Source organism: Lolium perenne, chromosome 3, assembly GCF_019359855.2.
Source record: "Lolium perenne isolate Kyuss_39 chromosome 3, Kyuss_2.0, whole genome shotgun sequence".
Classification (NCBI taxonomy): domain Eukaryota; kingdom Viridiplantae; phylum Streptophyta; class Magnoliopsida; order Poales; family Poaceae; genus Lolium; species Lolium perenne.
In genome coordinates this window covers 264,217,510-264,231,250 of record NC_067246.2, presented here as the reverse complement: position 1 = coordinate 264,231,250, position 13,741 = coordinate 264,217,510, and positions in this window count along the sequence as shown.

Sequence of the window (13,741 nt, the reverse complement as noted above, 5' to 3'; positions counted from 1 at the left end):
TTGAAGAAGATGAAGAGATGACTTCAACTAGTGACATTGCTACCGACTTTGCTTTCTTTTCCAAGAAGTACAAGACAAAGTTTCCAATGCTCCTCAATGACAAGAAGAAGAGAACCTGCTACAACTGTGATGAAGATAGCCACTTTGCAAATGAGTGCCCTTATGAGAAAAGGGTTGACAAGCCAAAGTTTGTCAAAGAGGTCAAGCCAAGATTGAACCAAACCCAATCAATGATCGATACAAGAAGAACAAGGGAAGAGCCTTTGTTGGGGCCGAGTACATCTCTGATGAAGAAGAGGAAGATGAGGAGAAGGAGGCCGGAGTGGCCGGTTTGGATTTCTCCAAGCCCGGGTCACTCTTCACATATGACTACTCCACGGAGAATGATGTTGGTTCTTCCTTCATGGCAAGAATGACTCAAGATGATGACTCCGATGATTCTCTCCCCTCTACGATCGTTGGCTCTTGTCTAATGGCAAGAGAAACCAAGGTAATGGAATCCCCACCTTCTCTAACTAGTGTTCTTGATGATGAATCTGAAAATCAAGAAGAATTAGCCATTCTTAAGGAACTTTACAAAGTTAGATGCACACTTCGTGGTGAATCTCTTGACAAGTTTGTCTTGATGGACTCCCTCAAAGAAAAGGACGAGTCCATTGAGGAATTAGAATATCATTTGAATGATAAGGAACGGAGATTCAATCTCCTAAGACAAGAGCTAAAAACCGAAAGGTGCATATCTCAAGGCCTTAAGCAACAAATTGAAACTTATGAACTAGATAAAGTTAAGGATCTTGAAACTATTGAAAGGGCTCAATCATTGACCCAAGAGCTCAATGCCTCAAAGGAGGAGCTTGAAGTTGCTCATGCTTCTCTCACTAGGGATCTTGACCACCTTGAAAGAGCTAACAAGCTTGTTAAGGATGAGCTCAAGAAACTTGGAGAGAACCATGATCTACTCCAAGAAACCTACATGAAGGTTCTTGAATCAATGAATGATCCCATTATTGATAAAGATGTTGCTAGTTCCTCCACCTCCTTTACTAGTGAGCATGCTAAGCTTGTTGCGGAACATGTTCGTTTACAAGAGGAACTATCTTTGCATGTTGAGACCAATACATATCTTGAATCTTTGGTAACCAAATATGGTCTCAACTATCATCCTAATGAATCGGCTTGTGAGCAAGCAACTATTCTTGAGGAAATTGTTAGGTTGAAGAAGGAACTTGCCAAGTTCACCACAACCAAGAGTAAGATGGGATTGGATGACCTCTTGAGTAAGCAAAGGTCAAACAATCAAAAGCATGGACTTGGGTATGTTCCCAAGCCCTACAAGAAGAACAACTACAAGAATGAGAAGCCCGCTCAAGAAAAGAACAAGAAGGTCACTAATGATGGGAAAGCCCCAAAGGGCAAAGCCACTAGTGGTGACCGCACGGGGCCAAACAATCACTATGCTTTATTTATTGATTATTATGGTGATGTTTATGCTAACTATGTTGGCCCTCGTAATGGCTATGCTTATAGAGAGTACTCAATTTTGGTACCAAAAGATATTGTTGCCATTGCAAAGGAACCCATTAATCGATGGGTTCCTAAATCCTCTACTTGATTTTGTAGGGGTATTCCTACGGTGGTCCAAAATGGGTGTTTGATAGTGGATGCACCAATCATATGACCGGAGGAAGAAGTGTGCTTGATCAATCCATTGAGGATATCAACAAGAAGTCAAGCATCACCTTTGGTGACAACTCAAAGGGAAAGGTACTTGTGTATGGCAAGGTGGCAATCTCTAAGGACTTGTGCCTTGAGACGGGCATGCTTGTTGAATCCCTTGTCTATAACTTACTTTCTATATATCATCTTGCCGATGCTGGTTACAATTCATATTTTACTAATTATTGTGTGAAAGTCTTTAGGAGTGACAATCTCAAATTGGTCCTTGTTGGATATGTGGAGAACAACCTTTACGTGGTTGACCTCTCGAAAGAGGGCCCCTCTCCCTCCACATGTCTAATGGCGGCCAAACATGACGAAGGTTGGTTGTGGCATCGCCGCCTTGGTCATGTCAACATGAGAAATCTTAAACAAGTCCTAAATGGTGAGCACATTGTTGGACTAACCGGCATTTCTTTTGAGAAAGATCGTGTATGCAGTGCATGTGTAGCCGGAAAACAACTCAAGAAGAGTCATCCTATCAAGAGCATCGTCACCACATCTAGGCCTTTGGAGCTCCTTCATTTGGATCTCTTTGGGCCATCACATTATGATACTCTTGGTGGAAGCAAGTACGGACTTGTCATTGTCGATGATTACTCAAGATACTCTTGGATCTTTCTCCTCAAGTCTAAGGATGAGACCCATAGAGAGTTTATTACCTTTGCCAAGAAGGCTCAACGGATGTATGAATCTGAGATCAAGGCTATAAGGACCGACAATGGCACCGAGTTCAAGAACTACACTATGCGAGAGTGATGATGAGGGCATCAAACATGAGTTTTCAGCTCCGTATACCCCTCAACAAAATGGTGTTCTTGAAAGGAAGAACCGGACTATCATTGAGATGGCAAGAACCATGTTGAGTGAATTCAACTCACCCCACAACTTTTGGGGAGAAACCATCTCTACAGCTGTTCACTACTCCAACCGGCTCTTCCTCTGCCCCCTCCACAACAAAACTCCATACGAGCTTCTCACAGGTAACAAGCCTAATCTCATGTACATTCGTGTCTTTGGATGCAAATGTCTTGTTAAGAACAATAAAGGGAAGCTTGGTAAATTTGAAACTAGGTCCATAGAGGGCATATTTGTTGGATATGCGGAGAACTCCCACGCCTATAGATACTACAACAGGTCCACTAGGACTATTGAAGTATCTTGTGACGTGGTGTTCTTGGAGGATAATGGCTCCCAAGTGGAGCAAGTTGTTCCATGTGTTGCAGGTAATGATGATGATCCATCTAGTGCCATCAAGCATATGGGCATTGGACATATCCGGCCCGTAGAAGTTCATAATGATGATCAAGATGATGGAATAGAAGTATCAAGCTCACCTCAAGTAGAGCCTAGCTCAACTCAAGCTGAGCCATCAAGTGCAACTCAAGATTTATCCTCTACTCAAGATGAGCCACATTCCGAAGAACAAGAAGAAAGTACTCAACCCACTGAGCAAGACCATGATGATGATCAAGAAACATCCTCAACTCATGTTCAAGCTCAAGTTGTCCCTCATGATCAAGTATTAGCAAGACAAGAATTTATTGATCATGAAGGAACCATCCGGAAGATCAAGGCTGCTACAAGGGCAAGTGACATGAAAGTAGATCAAGTCCTTGGTAGCATCTCAAAAGAAGTGGTAACTCGTAGACACCATGCATTACTTATCACTTATTGTCAACATCATGCTTTTGTGTCTAGTTTTGAGCCACTCAAGGTACATGAAGCCTTGGTTGATCCGGATTAGGTAATTGCCACGCAAGAAGAATTGGAGTGTTTCACTCGTAATGAAGTATGGTCTCTAGTTGAGAGACCCAAGGATCATCGCATCAATGTTATTGGGACCAAATGGGTATTCAAGAACAAGCAAGATGAGAATGGCATTGTCATTAGAAATAAAGCAAGGTTAGTGGCGCAAGGGTTTGCCCAAATAGAAGGTATGTATTTTGAGGATACCTTTGCGCCGGTAGCTCGTCTTGAAGCTATTTGTCTTTTGCTTGCATTTGCATCTTTCCACAATTTCAAACTATATCAAATGGATGTGAAAAGTGCATTTTTGAATGGTCCCCTAAAAGAAACTGCATATGTAGCTCAACCCCGGGTTTCGAAGACCCAAGCCGACCCAACCACGTGTATTTACTCCATAATGCGCTCTACGGTCTCAAGCAAGCTCCACGTGCTTGGTATGAGTTCCTTAGGGATTTCTTACTACATGATGGGTTTTGCATGGGTACGGTCGATTCCACCCTTTTCACCAAACGGGTTAAAGGGGGTGGCTTATTTATATGTCAAATATATGTTGATGATATTATATTTGGTGGAACTAACCCCAATCATAACAAAGCTTTTGAGCTATTGATGACTAGGAAATTTGAGATGTCCATGATGGGAGAGTTGAAGTTCTTCCTAGGCTTCCAAGTGAGGCAACTTGCAAAAGGCACCTTCATCTCTCAAGAAAAGTATGTGAAGGACATGCTCAAGAAGTTCAACATGACCAATGCAAGCCCAATGAAGACACCCATGCCCGTAAAGGGGCAACTTGGCTCATCTGATGGTGAGAAGGATGTGGATATAAAGGTATACCGTTCTATGATAGGATCCTTGCTCTACCTTTGTGCCTCTAGGCCGGATATCATGCTAAGTGTAGGGATGTGTGCTCGTTTTCAATCTGCTCCTAAGGAGAGCCATTTGATGGCGGTCAAACAGATTCTAAGATACCTTGTTCTTACTCCTACTCTCAGGCTGTGGTATCCAAAGGGGTCAACCTTTGAACTCATTGGCTATTCAGATTCCGATTGGGCCGGTGATAAGGTTGACCGGAAGTCTACCTTCGGGGCTTGCCAATTTATTGGCCGGTCATTGGTGAGTTGGTCATCCAAGAAACAAAACTCCACCGCTTTATCCACCGCCGAAGCCGAATATATATCCGCGCCATCTTGTTGCACTCAGTTGTTATGGATGAAGCAAACCGAAAGACTATGGTATGTCTCTTGGTATGGTGCCTCTTCTATGTGACAACGAAAGTGCAATAAAGATCGCCAATAACCCGGTTCAACATTGTCGCACCAAACACATTGACATTCTCCATCAGTTCCTACGTGACCATGTTGCTAATGGAGACATTGCTCCCACTCATGTGGGGACAACTTGCCAATTGGCGGATATTTTCACTAAGCCTTTGGATGAAGCCCGGTTTGTAAACTTGAGAGGAGAACTTGGTATTCTTGATCCTAAAAACTTAGATTGAATAACTTCTTGCACTATATTCTTGCATTTATCTAACTATCTAGCTTAGAGGCACATCACATATGGGGATAGTCATCTTACCATATCTTGGTATGATGCATACCTATGTGTGCAACATAAATAGACCCAATGTCATTATATGGACCCAAGCATGTCTCTTCGAGGTCTCATGACATTTGCGCTTTCACATAGGGGGGAGTAATCCCCCGCCCCTCATTAAGCCTCAATTGCAAATTAATTCGACTATACAAGGCTAAATGATCTTATTGCAAAACTATTCCAAAATAATTTATGATTCTTGATATATTTCGAATCATGCCCATTGTTGCTATTTACATCTTGTTTGGATTTCACTCCAATGGGTATGCCTAGAAAACTTTGTGTTTCCTACCCCATGTCTATGCTCATCTCATCATACTTCTATCTATCTATATGTACATGTCATCATCTGAGCATTCACATACAATTGCACAAAGAATAGGGGCAAAAACGAGGCAAAACGAGGCAAAATGAGGCAAAATAGCCTGGCCGGCCTAGGGCCCGGTTGGACCGGCCTCAGCACTGGGTCACCCGGTCGACCGGCCTGTGCGCCGGTCGTGCGGCTGATTAAGTGGGGAGGAGGTTACCCCTTGGGGGTCTTCTTCCTCACTTCCCCCTTTCACCATAGACACCATGGCCGCCGCCTCCATCATCTCCACCTCTCCCTAGGGCTCTCCCACCACTAGAATCCCCTCAAACTTCACCAAAACATAGATCGGGACTCTTGCATCATCTCCACCAAGGGATTTGGTCCCTCTCAAGCTACTTTTGGAGATCTTGAGGATTTGGCCCTCAAGCCCTCCCTAGGTGTTCTCTTTGTTCCCTTGAGCAAGGAGGACAATGTCTTCGGGTAAATCCTTCTCCCTTTGCCTCTATTTCTAAGTCCTCATCACACATTGTACATCTTTGAGAAAATTTGAGGAAATCTTAGGGTTAGGGTTAGGGTTTGTAAGTCCTCTTGCCATTAGAGTGTTTTCACACCACTATGCACATACTCCACTCTACTGATATAGTATATGTTCAAGTTTATGAGTTTTGGATGATTTTGTGGTTGAATTTCTGGGCAAACATCACAAATCGACAGCACCCGGTCTCTAGCCCGGTCAACCGGCCTCTCAACCGGCCAGTCCGGCGTGTGGCCCGGTCGACCGGATGGGAAACCGGCTCGCCCGGTCTCTCGTCCGATTGGACCGGCCTGTGCGCCGGATCGCCCAGTTCTTCGCATAATTCCATCGAAACGCTTGAATATACGCTATGCTCTTTGGCCTCCCTATTTTCTGATGACATGTACACTTACCCCACTGCTATCCTCACTCTATTTTGCTGATTCACAGATGATTGGAGTGGTGATGACCGAGGCACTGCTGCCAAGAGAGGAAGGCCTACGGGGCCTCCAGCACGACGTACTAGCGGTCGTGTGCCTTCCAGTGCACCTCCGCCTACTGGTCTAGGCAGATCAACTGGAAGAACCAAGTCAGTTGCCAATAAGAGGAGAGATAAACAGGCAGCACAAGTTGATGATCTTATTGAGAGACTGCCAACGTTTAATGTTGGCACTGTACATGTTGGTGCATGGAGAAGACTTCGAGAGGACAACCCCTATCGCTTTCTGGAACGCACTTACACTCTTGGAGATAAGTTTTTCTGGACCAAGACACATCAAGTATTGTGGGATGAGTACTACAACACCCGAGAGTGCATGAAGAATGGTACTATTGTGATGCCCAAGGCCATCAAGGATGTTCTTACAATGCATGAAGCCACCAAGTATCGCTTTGTGGTTGAGACCTTGAAGCGGATGGGGCTGTTTGATCTCATGTGCTTGACGCCTACTGATGGGTGCTATTGTCCAATCCTTGTGAGGCAATTTCACTGCACTATGTTTTTCCATGATGACGCAGCTCGCACTATGACTTGGATGATAGGACAAGCAAAATATACTTGCAACTATCTTGATTTATGTGAAGCCATGGGGTTTGCTGGTGGTCGTGCTCATGGTTTCAAGATTACTCTCAGAACAAGTTCAATAAAGGGGACATTGCCTTCTGCTGTCCTCCAGAACCCACAGCTGGCCCTCCCACTATCTCTGGCATGTACTACTCCTACCTTGTACTTGCCAAGCTATTCCATGAGAATCTCATCAGCAAGTCCGGAGATACAAGTGAATGCTGTGCAAACCATCTGAACTTGATGTACTACTGCCACCCTGAGCACCAGAAGACCATTGATGGTTGCGATCTCCTCTACTGTGAACTGAGGCGCTCTGTTCGCGAAAGGATGACTCCAAATTATGCCCAGTACATTTAGCTGCTCATCAACAAGGTTGTGCCAACACCTCACAATACGCAAGATGAACGGGTCAAGATGGAAGCCTTCAAGGTACCTATCCAAGGAGATAGACCGGACATCCCTGCCATGATGCCCTCTGAGTGCCGATCCAAGGAACGTCATGGCCCTGCTAGCTCCAGCTACTCTAGGCGCCCACAGCATGGTGCCTCACGGTTCTTCTCCAGCTTGTAGCAGATGTGCAAAAATACCAATGATGTTGCACATCAAAGCCTTGCCTTGAACCAAGAAACTAGGAGGCACCAAAATGACTTCATGGCTGCCAGAAAAGCTCCTGTTCCTCCTTCTGGTCCTGAGATGGAGCCTGTGCATGCACCTAACTGGGAGATGCCTCCCATTACTGATGAGATGCTCCAGAACTTTGATCCCTCCATGTACACTCTTGGTGGTCTTCCTCCTCGGTATGCTCAGGACCCTGATACTTCTGGATATGGCAACAATGATGATGAAGACGAGGTCCCGTACAATGAAGATGATGATGAAGAGGATGATGATGATGGTGAAGGCAGCTCTCCACCCGCGGGGACCAAGTTCTATTGATGGGAGCGCTAGAATCTCTCCTCTTTTCTTCGCCTTTTTGGTGTTCCGATGCCAAAGGGGGAGAAGAGAGTAGAGTCTAGGATTACGGGGTCCTTGGTTGCACAAGTCATGCTTGACATTTTATTTGCTTCTTATTTGGCTTGTGCTTATTTGCTTGCTTTTTCATTCCAAGAACCATTTGCTACTTGAAATAATTCGTGTATGGACATGTACCTATATGCTTAATCTCTATGTTAGGATAATTATGTGTGCTATGCTTATATATCTTGATATGTACATGTCCATACCATGCTTGTTTCCTAAAGATATTGGGGGAGCTTCTCATGTTCCACAAATGGTGCACTTTGCATTCAAACGCAAATTCTCTAAGTGCACACATTATGGGGGAGCTGTCTCAATATCTCATATGGAATCAAGGTTTAAAGCTTATCATAATATCTATATGTGACTCTAGCTCGGTTTGTCATCGTATACCAAAAAGGGGGAGATTGTAAGGGTATTTTACCCTTATCCATTATTTTGGTAACTATGACACCGTGATAGAGTATTTGGTCTAATACATGTCTACAAGATGATCCCCAGGTATTAGCCAAAGAGGTATAATGGTGTATCAATGGAACAAGAAGGCAATGGGAGACCCCCCACTTCGATGAAAAATCAACAAAGTATTTTCAGTGCTTGGCCGTCCCTGGCCTGGTCAGACCAGCCCTGGCACCGGCCAGCCCGGTGCCGACCGGCCCCAGGACCGGTGCCAGCCGGATGGAGTCCAGTAAGCCTGAAGAAGTGGTCCGATCGGGATCCGGTCACAGACCTGGTTTGGACCGGCCGGTCCGGTCCCAGGCCCGGTCCGACCGGGCGCAGGACCGGGCGCCCCGGCGCCCAACCGGCCTCCACGCCTGTGCCAACCGGGCGTAGTCCAGTACGTCTTAGAAGCCCGCCCGGTCGGGACCCGGTCCCAGATCCGGTTGAAACCGGCGGTCCGGTCCCTGGCCCGGTCTGACCGGCCCCAGCGCCGGCCTGTCCAGCGCCAGGCCCGGTTGACCGGGTTTCTCGAGGAATCTGCTGACGTGGCAAGTGAGCAACGGCCAGAATTCAAGTGACACTATAAATACTCCTTCTCCTACCTCTGAAGGGGTAGGCACTACCGTACAAGCTGTTCTTGAGCTCTCTCTCACATACTCCATTGTTAGAAACACCAAAAGCCTCAGATCTCCCTCCTCCTCTACCCAAACTCAAATCCCTCCGGGGAAACGATAGAGGAGGACCTGATCAACTGTTTTACCAAGCCAAATCTCATTCTCCTTGTATTCATCAAGAAGCTTGCTCTCTAGGGTTCCTTGGAAACCCTAGGTGGGCAAGAGTGGTCCGGAAGCATCCGGGCTGTGGATTTGCTCCTGACAAGATTGTGAAGATTTGGAGGCTACCTCAAAGTCTACCACAAGTGAGTGAGCTATTTTTTCGTGGGATAGGCTCCGGAGAATAGGGTGAGCCTTCGTGGCGCGGGGAATCCTTCGTGGGACCTCCACTCCTCCAAACGTGACGTACCTTCTTGCAAAGGAAGGGAACACGGGAATAAACCCTCGTCTCCGCGTGCTATCGGTTATCTCTAACCGAACTCTTTTCTTGTGATTTAACTGCCTGTGAGAGCCTTCGTGCTCGAGTTAGTTGTATCCTCATATAGGTTGTTTCACCTAGTTTGCATTAGGCTCACCTTTATATTCCGCAAAGCCTAATATTTCAAAGAAAGAATTAAAATCTGTACAAACCTATTCACCCCCCCTCTAGGTTTACCATCTCTGATCTTTCAGAAGGGCTATCGGTGTTGCGATCCCATTGGTCGCCGGATGCACATTTCTCGAGATGTGACTTTTGGCGAGTCCCGTTCATTCTATCCGCATCCTTCCTCCTTGACTTTTTTTCGTGGAGGACATCTCTTTCCTCATGTTTCCTGATTCTCCTCCCTCTATACCTCGGGTTCTCACTTCTCCGAGTCTCCCCATTGTTGATCTAACACCGTATTCACCTACAAGTTCCTGTTCTCCCTCACTGCCATACTCTCCCCTTCCTCACCGATGTCTCCCTCTTCATCCTCCCCTACGGTGATTCCACCCAATTCCCCCTTTCTATTTCACTACTTTCGCCGTCCAAGTACTGATGCTCCTCCTCCTAACATACCTTTCACTTCTAGTGTGTCGTCTTCTACACCCAAGCCGCCTCATAATCTTCGTGCTCGGCCTTGTCCCCCACCTAGACGCTATTCTCCTACCCATAATGGTCTTTCAACTGTCCTTGAGCCGGCCTCTTATCGGGATGTTGTTGCTCATAACGAATGGTAGCTAGCGTTAGCAGAGGAGATTGTCCTGCTGGAGTGCACTGAAATCTAGGATGTCGTTACCCCTCCTCCCTCTGCTCGTCCCATCACGTGCAAGGGGGCATATATATAACATCAAGACTCGCTTCGATGGTTATCTTGAGCTCTACAAAGCTCGTATTTTGGCTCGCGACTTTTAACAGGAGCATGGCCATGACTATGATGCGACTTTTGCTCCGGTGGCTCATATGACCACTATTCACACTCTCCTTGTTGTTGCTTCTATTCGCCATTGGTATGTATCTCACCTCGATGTTTAGAATGCCTTTCATAATAGAAAGGTATGTGACGAGGTTTATATGCAGTACCTCCCGGGTACTCCATTCCCGTTGGCACGGTCTGCCGCCTCATGCGGTCCCTCTATGGCCTTAAGAAAGCCCCCTCGCCTGGTTTGACCGCCCCTGGTTTCTCACCTAGCGCACATGATCCAATGTTGTTTGTCCACACCTCTTCTCATGGTTGGACTCTGTTCTGTTCTATGTTGATGACACGATCATCACTGCTGATGACTTTGAGTACACTGCCTTTGTCAAGGCCCGTCTCCGTGAGAAGTTTCTCATGACTGATCTTGGTCCTCTTCGCTGCTTCCATGGGATTGAGGCTTCCTCTACCTCTGACGGCTTCTATAAGTACATCCAGAACCTCCTTGCTCGTGCCGCTCTTGGTGATGAGCACACTGTTGAGACACATATGAAGCTTAATGTCCACCTTCGTGCCTCTGATGGAGATCCACTTTCTAATCCGATGTGCTACTGTCATTTGTTTGAGGTCCTTGGCTATCTAGCTGTCACTCGTCCAAATATTACCTATCATGTCCACATTCTGAGCCAGTTCGTCTCAGCTCCCACCTCCGTTTACTATAGTCACCTCCTACGTGTCCTCCAATATCTGCGTAGCACGATCTCCCACCGTCTCTTCTTTGCTTGTTCCAGCTCCTTACGCTCCATGCCTACTCTGATGCTATGTGAGCTAGTGGTCCTTCAGATCGTAGATCACTTTCTTCTTACTATGTGTTTCTTGGTGGCTCACTCATTGCTCGGAATATGAAGAAACAAACAACGTTTTCCTGTTCGAGTCTAGAGGACGAGTTACGATCCATGTCTCTCTTGACGACAGAGGTGACTTGGTTACACTGGTTGTTGGAGTATTTTGGTGTTTTTGCTGCTGCACCGACTCCTCTCTTTCTAAACAGTACTGATACAATCAGCATTACATGAGACCCGATGAAGCATAATCTAGGCAAGCACATCGGTGTTTATGCCTCCTTTGCCCGCACCGTTGTGCAGGATCATGTTCTCGTTCTTCAATATGCATCTTCCAAGTTGTTGGCATACTTCTTCATGAAGGCTCACACTAGAGCGCATCATGGGTTTTTTTCTCTCAAAAATCAATCTTTTTATCCAGCATGAGTTTTTTTTTTTTGGGGGGGGGGGGGGGGGGTAGATGTGTATAGACCATTTTCCTGTATATCCCAAATATATAAGGAGTTACATGCATAATACCATATATGTATATGTATTGGCCTTTGGCCCCGTTGAATGATAGTAGCTCATTCCAAACAACTACCTCATTTTGAAGATTTCATGATTCGATCACATGGCAATTGTGACACGTCTGGCCGCTAAATAAGAGTTAACTTATAACATTTGTGCCAAGCCTACCAGCAATTCATTGCATTGAAAACATTTGTGATCAAGCTAGGAATACACTCCAAGAAGGATGTATTGACTCATGGTTACACATTTGGGGCAGTCAAAAAACCTTCTTCCTGGAGTATGATATGTACTCAGCCCTGTACCACCAATCTACTCCTGGATTTGGAAAAAGCTCATGCCAAACTAAACATAAATTCTTGTTCTGGCTATTAATTCAAGACATGCTGAACAAAAGGAATCTCTCTAAAAGAAAAAGTTTCCAACTTCAGAGTCACAACCGTGCAACCATAAATTGCGTAACAAAAGGAACGTTGATTCATCTATTCTGGACTGTTCATGTGCAACCCAATGTTAGGATCATATCTCACTAAACGGAACAACAGGTTTATCAGTTTTTGAAGCCTTTGAAGACATAAAAGGCAGCTTGAATGTTCCATTTTACATGGAAATAATCATTCTAACTTCTTGGAGTATTTGGGTAGTTAGGAATAATAAAATTTTCTCATGTCAAAATGCAACATTCCAAAATTGAAAGAGAATTTATTTGGAGGAGATTGTTGTAGTTTCCTTCAAAATGAAGAAAAATTATTAAAAGCAATTTTAAGAATGGCTGCAATTAGAGTAGATAGATAGAAAGTTCTTCCCAACTCTTGCTTTTTGAATCCTTTTTGAGTCTTTGAAAACATTGCACTATACTCTATAAATAAATAAAAATTGCAAAAGGTTTAAATTACAATGGGTATGGGATCTGTAGAACTTAGTTCCGATCTATATGGCTGGATTAAAGCGCATTGCTATCCTCCTATGTAGCTATTTTCCTCCAGAAAAGTGCTTTCGGAACATGAGCACCCAGTGCTCCCAGTTTTTAAAATTTCTGAGAGTTAAGTAAATTTGAAATTAAATACGCACATACATATACCCATTGCTAAATATGTTTTATTTTGAGTTGTACATACAACCACAATTTTTTCTATAACTTAAAATACAACGCAATTTCCAATTTCATGGGAGTATTCAAGACATGTGTATATATTAACGGAATATTTATAATTTTTTTAAAACACATGAATACATTTTTTAAGTATTTTAAAAATCAGAAGCACTCGTGCTTAGGTGCACCAAATCTTCTATCTTTTTCTATACAATATATAGGATCCATAGTCTATTTCATGCAATCGTGCATGGTCATTATGATGTCATAGCTAGTTCATATGTTGATCTCTTTCGATTACTTTTGTATAGTTCATATTTTTCTATGTTTTAGATTATACGCATTACTGTTTAATGCATATGCATTTGAAGAAAACTCGTCCTGCTTAGTTCTTCTGCATTTATAGAAAATTTGTCCTCTTTAAACTATATACATTTTTAGTTTAGTTATGTTTATTTCGTATGCATTTGTAAAAAAATTATGTTTAGTTACTACGAATTTTATTTAAATTGTTTAGAGCATGGTAGAAGACATGGTAGCTGGCGAGGATGCGGTGAGCCAAAAGACAGATGAGCGCGACATAAGGGCAGATGATTTCCACCGTTGATGCACTGAAGTCAGTGTCACCTTTTTTTTTTGTTCATGTATAGTTTCACATCGGAAATAGGTGTTGCCGATTTATCTGTTGGTTCCCTAAGGTGACATTTGCATTTTGCCATCTTTGCCCATGTTGGCATGGATAATTGTTTATGAACTATTTCCATTGATGCACGCATCATTTCATTAGAAGTATCAAAAAAAATCCAGAATTTAGGGTCGATACAAAAGTTAACCATCAAAAAAGAAAACATGATCTTAGATCTCTAAACATCTTGTAATCTATTAATACCCTAGTAG